We start from the raw sequence: 12,278 nt of genomic DNA on the forward strand, positions 1-12,278 counted from the left end.
CGTTCAATGTCTTTTTTTTTATTGCAGCGAATAATGAAATTGCATTTCTGCAATTTCGAGAAGATGGAATTATCAGACGAATGGAGTTCCTCTCCGCTTATTTATTTAACAGGATATATCGAATCTTTTTACGGTCAATCTGAGACCCTAACGACTAAAACTATGTCTCCCTCTATGCTTTCAATTATAAGGGAAGAAGTGATCCCCCACTCGGCAATAAAGGCGGGAAAACTGCTGGTCATGAACTTTCCCGTTGGGACCATTTTGTGCGAATTCGTTTTTCTGACAGTGAATCACGGCTTTTGAGTCTCGGAGAAATTTTCCAGACTCCACTGTGGCCAAGATTTTTGGATGATTTAGTTGAGCTTTCTATCTCTCGAAGTTAGGTAGGGAAAGTTGAAAGCCTAGGAATTATATTGATATTTTAATGGTAAGTGTTGATGATATTCGTTTTCTTTTTCTTTGAAGCAACTGAGAGATAAGTCTACAGATATCTATCTTTTTATACCCTGATATCTGCACACTGAAGATTCAGTTTTGTTCATGACATTGTAGATGGCAATTTTATGGGGGAAAACGTACTTATAAAATGATTCTTGGGGCCGTAGCACCCACTAATACAAGTTTGATTATCATGAGAGCCAACAGCAAATTTCCCAGGGGAATGAGTAAGGGCTATCACGACCTTTGTTTTCATCTAAATTCAAATGAGAATATTTCTCATTTTCCTATTTATATACTACATTGTTTAATGTTTTCTTATATTCCGGTGGGCATTGTCACACTTGACTTGATTCATGCTGATACAAAAGTCAGACTTATACTAGCAAATACACTAAATGAGCTTTTATTTTCGAAGCAATGCCTTGCAAAAATTAAATTTTAGTTTAAAGAGTTGTGTTTGAGGGGGACGAAGCCCTCCTTGCAATTTGGACAACCTTGGGCACGCTATTAAAAACAACGTAAATAAAGCAAAAAAAGCTTTTGGACAATAATAATCCTTTCGTGATTAGTAGGGCTGCTCCCTCCCCAATCCCCTTGTATTTACGCTAAAGTCTAATTTTTTGTCACAATTTTTTTAGGAACGACTGCACAAACACATGGGCCATTGAATCAAAACAAGAAATATTTTAAAAATACTGGGAATACTTTAGCTTGAAAAGGGAGGGGGGTTGAAGAGGAGGTAGCCCCCCTAACATAAGGAATAATGTCTCCATTTCCTAAGTTCTAATTTCGCTCTTTACTTCTATTTGAAAAAACTTGTGTTTTCTTAATTTTATATTTCATTTTTTATTTTTCAAACAGTTCGTGGTAACGAACAGTAGTAAGGAGCAACCGGCTCAATAGTAAACGAAACTCTAAAAAACAGAACTTCGATGCTAAAAGATATATCAAAGGAATCGGATTTTTATGCTGATTTTAAATATTTAAGTTTCATTAAATTTAGTCTTTTTCATCAAAAGTTACGAGACTGAGAAAATTTGCCTTATTTTGGAAACTAGGGGAAACACCCCCTAAAAGTCACAGGATCTTAACGAAAATCACACCATCGAATTCAGAGTATCAGAAAACCCTAAAGAAAAAATTTCAAGGTCCAATTTACAAAAATGTGGAATTTCGTATTTTTTGCCAGAAGACGGATCACGGGTGCGTGTTTATTTGTTTGTTTGTTTGTTTGTTTTTTTGTTTTTTTCTCCAGGGGTCATCGTATCAGCCAAGTGGTCCTAGAGTGTTGCAGGAGGACTCATTCTAACGGAAATGAAAAGTTCTAGTGCCCTTTTTAAGTGACCAAAAAATTGGAGGGCACCTAGGCCCCCTCCCACGCTAATTTTTTCTCAAAGTCAAGGGATAAAAATTTTGAGATTGCCATTTTGTTCCGCATAGTCGAAAACCATAAGAAATATGTCTTTGGGGATGACTTACTCCCCCACAGTCCATGGGGGAGGGGCTGCAATTTACAAACTTTGACCAATGTTTACATACAGTAATGGTTATTGGGAAGTGTACCGACGTTTTCAGGGGGATTTTTTTGGTTTGGGTGTGGGGTTGAGGGGAGGGGGCTATGTTGGAGGATCTTTTCTTGGAGGAATTTTTCATGGGGGAAGAGAAATTCAATGAAAGGGGCGCAGGATTTTCTAGCATTACTATTAAAAAAAACAAAAAGCATTGACAATATAAACATGAAAAAGTTTTTTCAATTGAAAGTAAGGAGTAACGCTAAAACTTAACGCGAACAGAGATTATTACGCATATGAGGGGTTTAAAAATACTTTGCATAGAGAGCAAGGTATTCAGGAGGAGATAGATACTTCGCTCCTTATGCTAAAGTATGTTTAGTAATTTCAACTATTTATTCTACGGCCTTTCTGATTCAGGGGTCATTCTTAAAAAATTGGGACAAAACTTAAGATTTAGTGTTTAGAGCGAGGTATTACCGAGGGGACAAACCCCCTCATATATATATAATTAAAAATATAAGAATATAAAAGTTTGTCACATAAGTTAATTCTTAAGTTACGTGTATTTTTTACCAATAAAAACGTTCGTTAAAAATTAAAAGTTCTAGTTGCCTTTTTAAGTAACCGAAAAATTGGAGGGCAACTAGGCATCCTTCCCACCCCTTATTTCTCAAAATCGTCTGATCAAAACTAAGAGAAAGCCATTTAGCCAAAGAAAGAATTAATATGCAAATTTCATTTTAATAATTTATGTACGGAGAGCCAAAATCAAACATGCATTAATTCAAAAACGTTCAGAAATTAAATAAAAAAAGTAGTTTTTATTAACTGAAAGTAAGGAGCCACATTAAAACTGAAAAAGGATCAGAAATTACTCCGTATATGAAATGGGTTGTGCCCTCTGCAATCCCTCGCTCTTTACGCTAAAGTTTGACTCTTTGCCACAATTCTACTTTTAAAACAATTAAAAACTTTAGCGTAAAGAGCGAGGGATTGCGGAGGGCATAACCCATTTCATATACGGAGTAATTTCTGTTCGTAATAAGGAAGGAGTGATCGTTGAAAATTTGTTTGTGGCTCATTCGATAGGAAATTAAGGATTCTAGCACCTTGCCCCTTTTTAAGATGCAAATGGGAGTGAAGTGCAACAGGTTCCCTCATATGTCCTTCGTACAACCTCCATAACCCCCAAAAATATCTGGTCAGCATTCTGAGATACCAGGAACTGGTTGAGTGAAAAAATAGTAAGCGAATAGAAGTCGAACTGAAAAACATTCACCAAATGCAGAGGGGGATTTTGACGCCGGAATATTTAGTTATGCTATACGCACTATAAAGAGTAATTCTTTGCGGGGTGAACACCAGAATTCATTCAAGGCAAGTGACTTTGCAGCCTTTGATTTTGCTGCCATCTACGTACTGTCATTGGTTTTGTACTAAGCCTAGCTATTAGCTTTCCTGATTGCGAAATATGCTCAGCTCCAGTGCGTGATGAACAAAATAATTCTTTGTGGGGTAAAAATCAAAATCAATTCAAGGCTAGTAACCCCATTAGATTTATTTTAAGAATTGAGTACAACTTCACGATTGTCATTAGAATTTTATAAATTGATAACAGATAACTCTTAGGATGACCAATCCTTGGATTTGATTAAAAAAAGATCTCCATAAAATGAAATCTCTGGGACACTACGGCATTCTCGATACTTCTAATTTCGGTCTTTTGAATTGTTAATTTTCTAACTCCAAATTTTTGTTGAAATCACCAGCCACAAAACCATCAAAGATTAACCAGAAATTCTGGTTTGTTGTGCTGTGTTACGTTAGATATTCAAAGGAAACCAGACACTTTTGTAGCCAAACACTTTTTCAAACTTTTGCCATCCCAAGACAGAAGGAGGCTTTTCCTGGCTCCTTCACAATAGAAGACCTTCTCTCTGAAATGAATTAGTCCTCCAAAGATAATTTATTCAAAAGGCTGTTGAAATTTGAAGGGGGGGTTGTTGTTGTTGTTGTCTAATGCAATAAAAATGTGAGGATTCAAATTAATAGCTCATTCCATGGAAAGGATGACAATCTTACTAAAAACTCAGTTTGCAGTAAAGTTTATTACTCAGGGATGACATTTTTAAGAGAACCAACAACCAAAAACTTTGTATGGAGGAAGGGGGGGATGAAAAGACAAGCTTGTTTGTTTTAAGCGCTCTTAAGGAAACTCTGTCGCCTCAAAGAAGATTATGTTTGTGCCCCAATTTTTCAGTGATCCTAGGATATTTTATGAATTACTAATATAAGATAAACTTTTCTGAGAGTTGAGCTGCCTTAATCTGTCGTCATTCAAATTCTATAGACATTTTGTACTGCAATAAAAGATGAAATTTATCTATCCTGCCACGCCTTGTAATTTGCTTAAAATCCAAAAAGAGTTTCACAGGCACTAATTTTAAGACAATAATAATTACCCACAAACGGTGAGAAAATCTGGCTTTTGGACAATGCACAGGAAAGAGATGCTATTGGCTTCATTTTTAAATTCTGTCAAGAAACCAATGCAACCAATTAAGTTTTGGCAAACAATTTATGAGAAATACGCTTTGAATTAGTTTCAATGAAATTAAATACTAGGGGACACATTTAAGATTAAAAAAAAATATTACTAAGCGAATATTACACATAGGGACAAGAACGCCGACCTTTATCTTCCCGGGGAAGGGAAAACCATTAATTTTTTTTTCTTGCGGGCGGGGGAAGTTCAGAAAGACTTTTTTTTATATCATGAAGGGGTCATTCTTTTCTTAATGTTGTAATTATGAACTAATTTAGATATATTTTAGATTATTGTAATTTAGATATAGTACTTGTTATTGGGAAGTATATATACGTTTTCAGGGGGATTTTTTCTGTTATTGCGAGGGGAGGGGGTCGCGTGGAAGGATCTTTCATGGAAGAGGTTTTTGTGTGGGAAGGGACATTGCTATGAAGGGGGCCCCGGATTTCCCAGCATTATTTGAAAAATGATAATAAATCGGATATAAAAAACAAGTTTTTTCAACTGAAAGTAAGGAGCAACATCAAAACTTAAAATGGACAGAAATTATTACGTATATTAAGGGTTTTGCCCCCTAGTCAATACCTCGCTCTTTACGCTAAAGTCCGAATTTTGTTCCAATTCCTCAAGAATACCCCTTAATCACAAAGGCTGTTTAAATAGAATAAATAGCGCTTTTGAAAGTACTAAAAAAACTTTAGCGTTCAGTATTAAATCCGTTTTTTATTCCGAAATCTGAATATTGGTATCAAAATCCATTTTTTAGGGTTTCGGTTACTATTGAGCCGGGTCGCTCCTTACTTACAGTTTGTTACCACGAACAATTTGATACCTTGCACTAACTGTATTTGCGGTCTTCCATAGGGGAAAGGGATTATATGCCTTACGGCCAACGAAACTGTTAGATGTCCATGTAGAACCTGCTGAACATAATTGTTTGCTAAATAGGACCAAAATTTCCAAAGCCAAAATTCATAAATAACCGATTGATTTTCCATGGCCGAAAACCTTTTACTACAGGTTTACGGTCCCTCCTTCTCGCTGTAATCTAATGACCTTGATGGGATAGATAGATCAAAGACTTGATCTAAATTTGGTATTTCATTTGTTTTGTATTACAATTAATTTAGAAAACTTTTTTCACAAGACAAGTTTTTCTAAGAAAAGTAAGGAGCTCCATTTAGTCATGAATGAGTAAAAATGAAGTCAAATAATCTTCCAAGCGTAAAACTACCACAAAGCACTTTCAGTAAATAACTGAAACTCAAAACGAACAGGAGTTACAATAAATAAACGAGCAAAATTAACACGAGCAGAACCGATAACCCCCCATGACTTCTCAAGACCAGAAAACAATTTGCGCTCTATGAAAAAAAAGAAGAAAAAAAAAAATAGATGACCGTAGATTGTCAGTTTAATTGACATACACTGACGTTTCTTCCTTAAGGCTTTGATAATTTTGTAATTATCAAAGTAAGAAAGTTGAAAACATTTCAAACATATTTTTCTTGTGGAAAATATTTTTTAAATTAATTCCAGTTCATTTTTATTGACATGGTCTTTTTCATGGAAAAATAAAAAATTCGGCATTTTCCTACAAAAATCCATAGTATGGGTTGCTATTATTTGTATGTTGGAGAAAATTTTTCAACAATTTTTCATTCTGACACAAATAGTATTTTTTAATTTCATTTTATAGCTTCCGAAGTTGATCTGAAAAATAAGATTTAATATCATTACAAAACATTGTGAGAGTAGAAGTAATAATAGTAGTACCGCTAAAAGTTTCAACTTAATACCCCAGTCATTCTTGATGTACTGCTGAGGTGTATTATTGGCAGCCATAAATGCAACACCTTTTGATTTGTTTAAGGCCTAGCCAAAGTCTAAGCATTTAACTCCCTAGTCAATTCTTCTTCTTAGGTGGCAATTCGGTCAAATACAAAGGTATCAGTTTTCTTCGTCGCTTCAACTAAACAAACATAAGAAGGTTGAACTTAAGGGGTTTCTCACTCAAAATTACGATTAGCTGCAGGTTATCCTTAGCAATTCTTCTTGTAATTATTTATACAACATAATTTTTTATGTATTTTATTAACCGGCAGTTTGATGTCTGCACGCTACTTATTCTCTTTAAACAAGTTACAAGCTAACTAATACTTGACTGAATCGCTCCATAAAAATCCGAGTGGTTAGTCCCTTGGTGTAATTTATGAATTCTCACACGCTCCGATTACAGCTGAATCTAGTCTTTTGAGGGAATTTTGACCTCAGAACACAAATATGTAAAGTATTTGAAGAGACACTGCAGCCAGCAAGTGTATATTATAGAAATAAGTTTCTGATTGTTGAATAGCAAATTTTTTGCTCTATGTTTTTATACCCCACAACGACCATGTCAAGTATGGCAATCTAGAATGCAAAATCGAATCAAGTTTTATAAGTGTTTTGGAATTATAAAAAAATAACTGTCGGCTTTAAGATTTGATTAGATCAAAATATTCACCAGATTTTTTTTTATCTCTATTGACATAAAAACGAAATTACTAATTCCGGAACGTCAGGCAAACCCCAAATGTTTAACAGGGGAGGTATGGGAAGATTTCTTGGGAGTGCGTCCTGCCTTAAAACAGCATTTAGTTTTAAAGTATAATGGGCCAATTGTATAGTTGTGGGGGGGTGGACATGCCTAATATCCCTAAAGATATATTTGCTGTACCATTCTAATATGCTGAACAGTACGGCTGTCTCAAATTTTGACTGGACGTGTTTGGAAAACGAGTGCGCTTGAGAGAAAAGGGGCACTCTTAAAAAGGGGATCAGACACCCGTGGAGTCTTGGAGTGCAAGGGGGACTTCCCCCTTCATATATCTAGTAAAAACATTTTAAACAAGTAAAAAGAAAGTGAAAACATTTTAAATGTATTTTGTTTTCATTAAAGTGAAAATTATATTCTGGTCTTTAGAAGGTATGGGGGTTGTCAGCCCTACTCATGTTAATTTTTGCGCGGATTGAGTTTGACTCGATTATTTATTGTATTATTTGAACAAACAAAATACGTTTAGAACGTTTTAACTTTCTTAACGTTAATAAATACACAATTATTAAAACTTTGAGGAACTTATATCAGTATATATATATATATATATATATATATATATATATATATATATATATATATATATATATATATATATATATATATATATATACTAAATAGACAATCGACAGCATCAGTAAAGAGAAAATTATGGTCTGGTCTTGAAAAGGTATGGGGTTGTTAAAGATATAATTTCCAGACCTTTCAACTATGCTGAACAAAATGGCTATCTCAATTTTTTTATGAGAAATGCTTAGAGAATTGATGGGCGTGGGGGAGATTGTTGCCTTCCAGTCACTTTTCACTAATAAAAAGGGCACTAGCCCTTTCCATTTCAAATCGAATGAGCTCTTATAGGAAAAATTCTACGACGACGAATGGCCATCCAAATTACTATTAGATGTATTTCGGGAAAATACGAGGTTTATGTGTAGGAGGGGGTGTATCCGCCCTCCGATCATTCTGGATCTCAAAAAGAGTACTAAAAATTATGATTAGCAATCCAATGAGCCCTCTCCGAAGTTTACGCGATCACCTTTTCTATATAAACCTTATATGCCCCCAGGGCATAACTTTCGACCCTTGTCTTGAGGGCTATGGGTTGTCATCCTCAAATACAGATTTTAGTATGTAAAACAATTGGCTTTTCTGCTGTTTCCAAATATATGAAATTCATTAAGTTTAATGCTACCCATCAAAGATTACGGGTCTGAGAAAATTTGCTTTATTTTCGAAAAAGGGGAGACAAAAGACCGTATCTAGGGGTTTTCGGGTTTTTACACCACCACCCCCCCTCGCCGCGCCCTGAATTTTTGTCTGGCTCGTTTAAACTCAGCGAAAATGCATAAAAAAATCGGTACGTTTTTTAAAGTTTTTTCCTTACTCCCTCGAAAAAAATACCCCCAAACAAAAATCCTAGACACGCCCATGAGGTGACAACTCCAAAAACTCAAGCTATCTTAATGAAAGTCAACCCTCCCATTCAGCAGGTCAGAGAACTTTATTTGTAGAAGTTTCAAGTAACTATCAACAAAAACGTAGAATTTTGTTGTTTGTCAAAGGATAGATCACAGATGCATATTTGTTTTCTGTTCTTTTTTCAAAGGGGTGATTGTATCAAACCAATGCTCCTAAAAGATCGAGAGAGGGCTCATTCTAATGAAAATGAAAAGTTCTAGTGCTCTTTTTAACTGATGACCTAAGGGCTGTACCGCTCGAAAATGGCGTTTTCTGCCATGTAAGTCACGAGTTTGAGAAAACCCGTTTAAAGCCTTAATTTTTTTTTTGGGGGGGGGGGAAATTTTGCGAGTGACTTCATATTTGTACAAAATTTTAACAGCAAAAACTACATTATTTTTACCATTGGAGTAGTCGTAACGTTTTTAGCATCTATGACGCTTGTGAAATTGCACAAAAGGACAAATGACTCTAAACAGCTAAAGAAAAAGGCATGGAACAAGAGACAACAAAATCAGATTGAATTTCAAAGCAAAACATTTCACAACAAAATCTTCTGTTAGAAGACAAAGCAAAATTACAACGGAATAAAGGAACGTATTAGTTTAGTGTATGTGAATCTGTGACGAATAACGAGGAAGGGAGAATTGAATGCACGTCAGAATCACTTAATTTAATTGAAACTTGTGATTTTTTATCCTGGAATAAAGAAGTGTTGTTTTAGTGTCTGCAAAGATGCATAAGAAGGAGAAAATGAATTCACACCTGAATTTCTTAACCACCCTGGAATGGAATGAAGTTATTTTGGCATTTATGAAGGATGAACATGAAAGAGGATTGAATTCAAACCAGAAAAAAAAAATCATATGAGTGACGCCACACTTATTAATATTTAAAGAGCGAAAATTATATCATTTTTCTCCTGGGGTGGTTGCATTGTTGTAAGTATCTATGGCTCATGCACAATCACAAAAGATAGCAAATGACTCCGAAGAGCTAAAGAAAAATACATAAAACAAGAAACAGCAAACATAACATTGAGTTGTAAACGAAAAGTGGAACCTGCGGTTAGAAGTCAAAGCAAAATTACAATGGTTTGAAGGAACGTGTTAGTCTAGCGTGTTTGAGTCAATCAAGGATAAACAGAAATGAGGAGTTAGTTTTAAGTACCTATGACACATGCAAAATTACACAAGATGACAAATGACTCTAAACAGCTAAATAAAAAGGTATAGACAAAGAGACAACAAAATCACATTGAATTGCAATCGCAAATCTAACTTAAAACTAAAGAATGACACAGTAAGTATGCTATTGCGTAATTTAGATGTTCCAAAAATTCGAGTTGAGGTGTCATCACCGCTAGGAGGTACCAATTGTAGGGTAGGGTAATTGCCCTCCTGGGTGTGGGAAAATACCGCTATTTATTATAACTTTCATTTACAAAAAATTGCTTCCTTTAGATTTTGAAAAACTCCTTTTGTATCTTCCTATTGAAAAAAAAGAAAAATATCCTTTACTACCCAACCCCCTTAAAAAATCATGAGCTATCACGTCTGTACATGACCTGAAATTTTAAACTAGATCCTTGCAAAGCAAAGAATCGCGCTAAGAACCGACATACCCACATTTTCTTGCAAAATTTATTGTTCTCGCTAAGGGTTTTTTAAACTAGTCTAGTTACTCTGAAATTTTCCACCGATCAGAGAAAATAATGTTTGACCCATTTTGGAGTTTGATGAATCAGCACAACCCATATTTTTCAAAACATTCTGTTTTGAACATGCTATTTAAGCTACTTGGTAACTAATCTTCAAAATATTTTGTTTTCTTTGGGGTCTCCATAGTTCTTTGCCTACTGGTAAGATTTACCTACAGGGGGATTTAAGAACAAGGAGCCTCCCCGAACACTCAAAACTTTAACTCGAACTCCCAAATCGTTCCCAAGATGTTAGATGTACGTTGCTTTAACAGCCTGTGTGAATATACTGATTTATTTACTTGACTACTTTATTATCAATAAATTCAGAATCTTGACATGGTTTTACTTTTTAGGACTTGTAGGCCTACAGAACAAACTATTCAATTTCTAGACCAACGTTTTAAAATCAAACTGTAATTTTGAGTTCTAGCAAATCTGTAACCTATCAATTGATTAGCAATGAGACTTAACGCTATAATTTTCTTGTCAGTTTTTGTTCTTAATTTGACTTTGACATAGGAGAATGTTTGAAGCATAAAAATCTAGACGCGTCCCCAGTGTAAAAGCTACCAGTCAATATTTTAAGCAGTTTTCCAACTGTAGGGATACAAGTTATGTGTTTTACCTTAATTTATCAACGATTGGAGTTCGTCAAAACCACATACACTTGCTCATCCATGTTTCCTGATAAAGTTTTAAAGAAGAAGAATGGGTCTACAAATCGGATCAATTAGCAAGTACAAGAGGAAGTGGTCACTAAATGACTTCCTCGCTTCTTTCTGTGTTTGAAAGCACATACTAGACAAATCCTATCCTAAAGTAGAAAAAAATCGTATATTACACCAAAAAATTCAAGGAATCAAACACACAATATACATTATCAATAATACAAAATAAAAATAATCCATCGAAAGAGCAATGTTGGAGCAATCTAAAAAACCTGTGGCCCAAATAAAAGTAACAACCTGGAGGGTTAAAAGTAACTAAAAAACAAAAACATTTATCAGCGAATACCTTGGATCAAAGAGAAATTGTATACAATAAAATTTTAGGAGCCCAAGGGGCAAAAGGGCCGTTTCGTCGCATAGGTATTTGAAGGTACTATTATTTTGGCTATTGTGCTGAAGCATAAAGTCGGTCCGGATCATTCTGAAAAGTTTCTTTCTGGCCTGTTTTCCCCCCAAAATTTATCCCTGTAATATAAAGTTCTGTGACGCAAATGATCCTAGGCAATTTGATTTACATTTAGATTTGTGGGCATTGCATTGACAAAATTTTAAGTAATTTGTATTCCGTTTACTCGCTTCAATTTGCTAATAGAAAATCAACGCTAATTTTATTCCGGAAATGTGGAGGGAAATCGTAATTTGCGTCTGAACTTTTGCAAATAGCTGAATGCATTGAAGTTGAATGCGAAATTAGCAAAGACGGAGAAAGAATTTGAATCAATGCAAAATATTGCGATATTTGATGCAAATATTAGAATTTAAAGCGCCACAGCCCTATAGGCAAGTGTGTATTCTCCTGATGAGCCCTTGTGTTGGGTTGTTGCCTCCGAACTATTTGTCTTTTTTTACTGTTTTTAATATTTGGTAAATGACGGCTTATACTTATTGACGACACGACTGCCTGTCCATGGATTATTCTTTATGGTTGATTGTGTATGGCTATGCTGTTTGACCTATGTAATTGTATGGATGAGTAGCGTTAAGGCCTCATTCAAGTACTGATCTATATTAATTACTAATGTAGGACACACGTCTTCCTTTTCGTCTTCTGTCTTGCATTGTGCTGTTGCATTGTGCTGTTATATATATATATATATATATATATATATATATATATATATATATATATATATATATATATATACTAGCTGTTGGGGTGGCGCTTCGCGCCACCCCAACACCTAGTTGGTGGGGCGTTTCGCGCCATATTAGTTACGCGCCATTGTAGTTGTGTCCCTGTGTCCCACCTGTGAATAGAGATAGATATAAATATATGTTTTTAACT

At 35.0% G+C, this 12,278-nt stretch overlaps 1 protein-coding gene across 1 annotated transcript in view; it reads left to right on the top strand.

The window, feature by feature from the left end:
- Positions 1 to 310: 310 nt before the first annotated feature.
- LOC136034771 (prickle planar cell polarity protein 3-like) overlaps positions 311 to 12,278 on the top strand; it is a 171,333-nt gene continuing 159,365 nt past the window's right edge. Inside the window, exon 1 of the mRNA XM_065716180.1 lies at positions 311 to 430. The gene's annotated coding sequence lies outside the window, so the exon portion shown is untranslated. The remainder of the gene's footprint in view (positions 431 to 12,278) is intronic.

The sequence above is a fragment of the Artemia franciscana genome, chromosome 13, assembly GCF_032884065.1.
Source record: "Artemia franciscana chromosome 13, ASM3288406v1, whole genome shotgun sequence".
NCBI lineage: Eukaryota > Metazoa > Arthropoda > Branchiopoda > Anostraca > Artemiidae > Artemia > Artemia franciscana.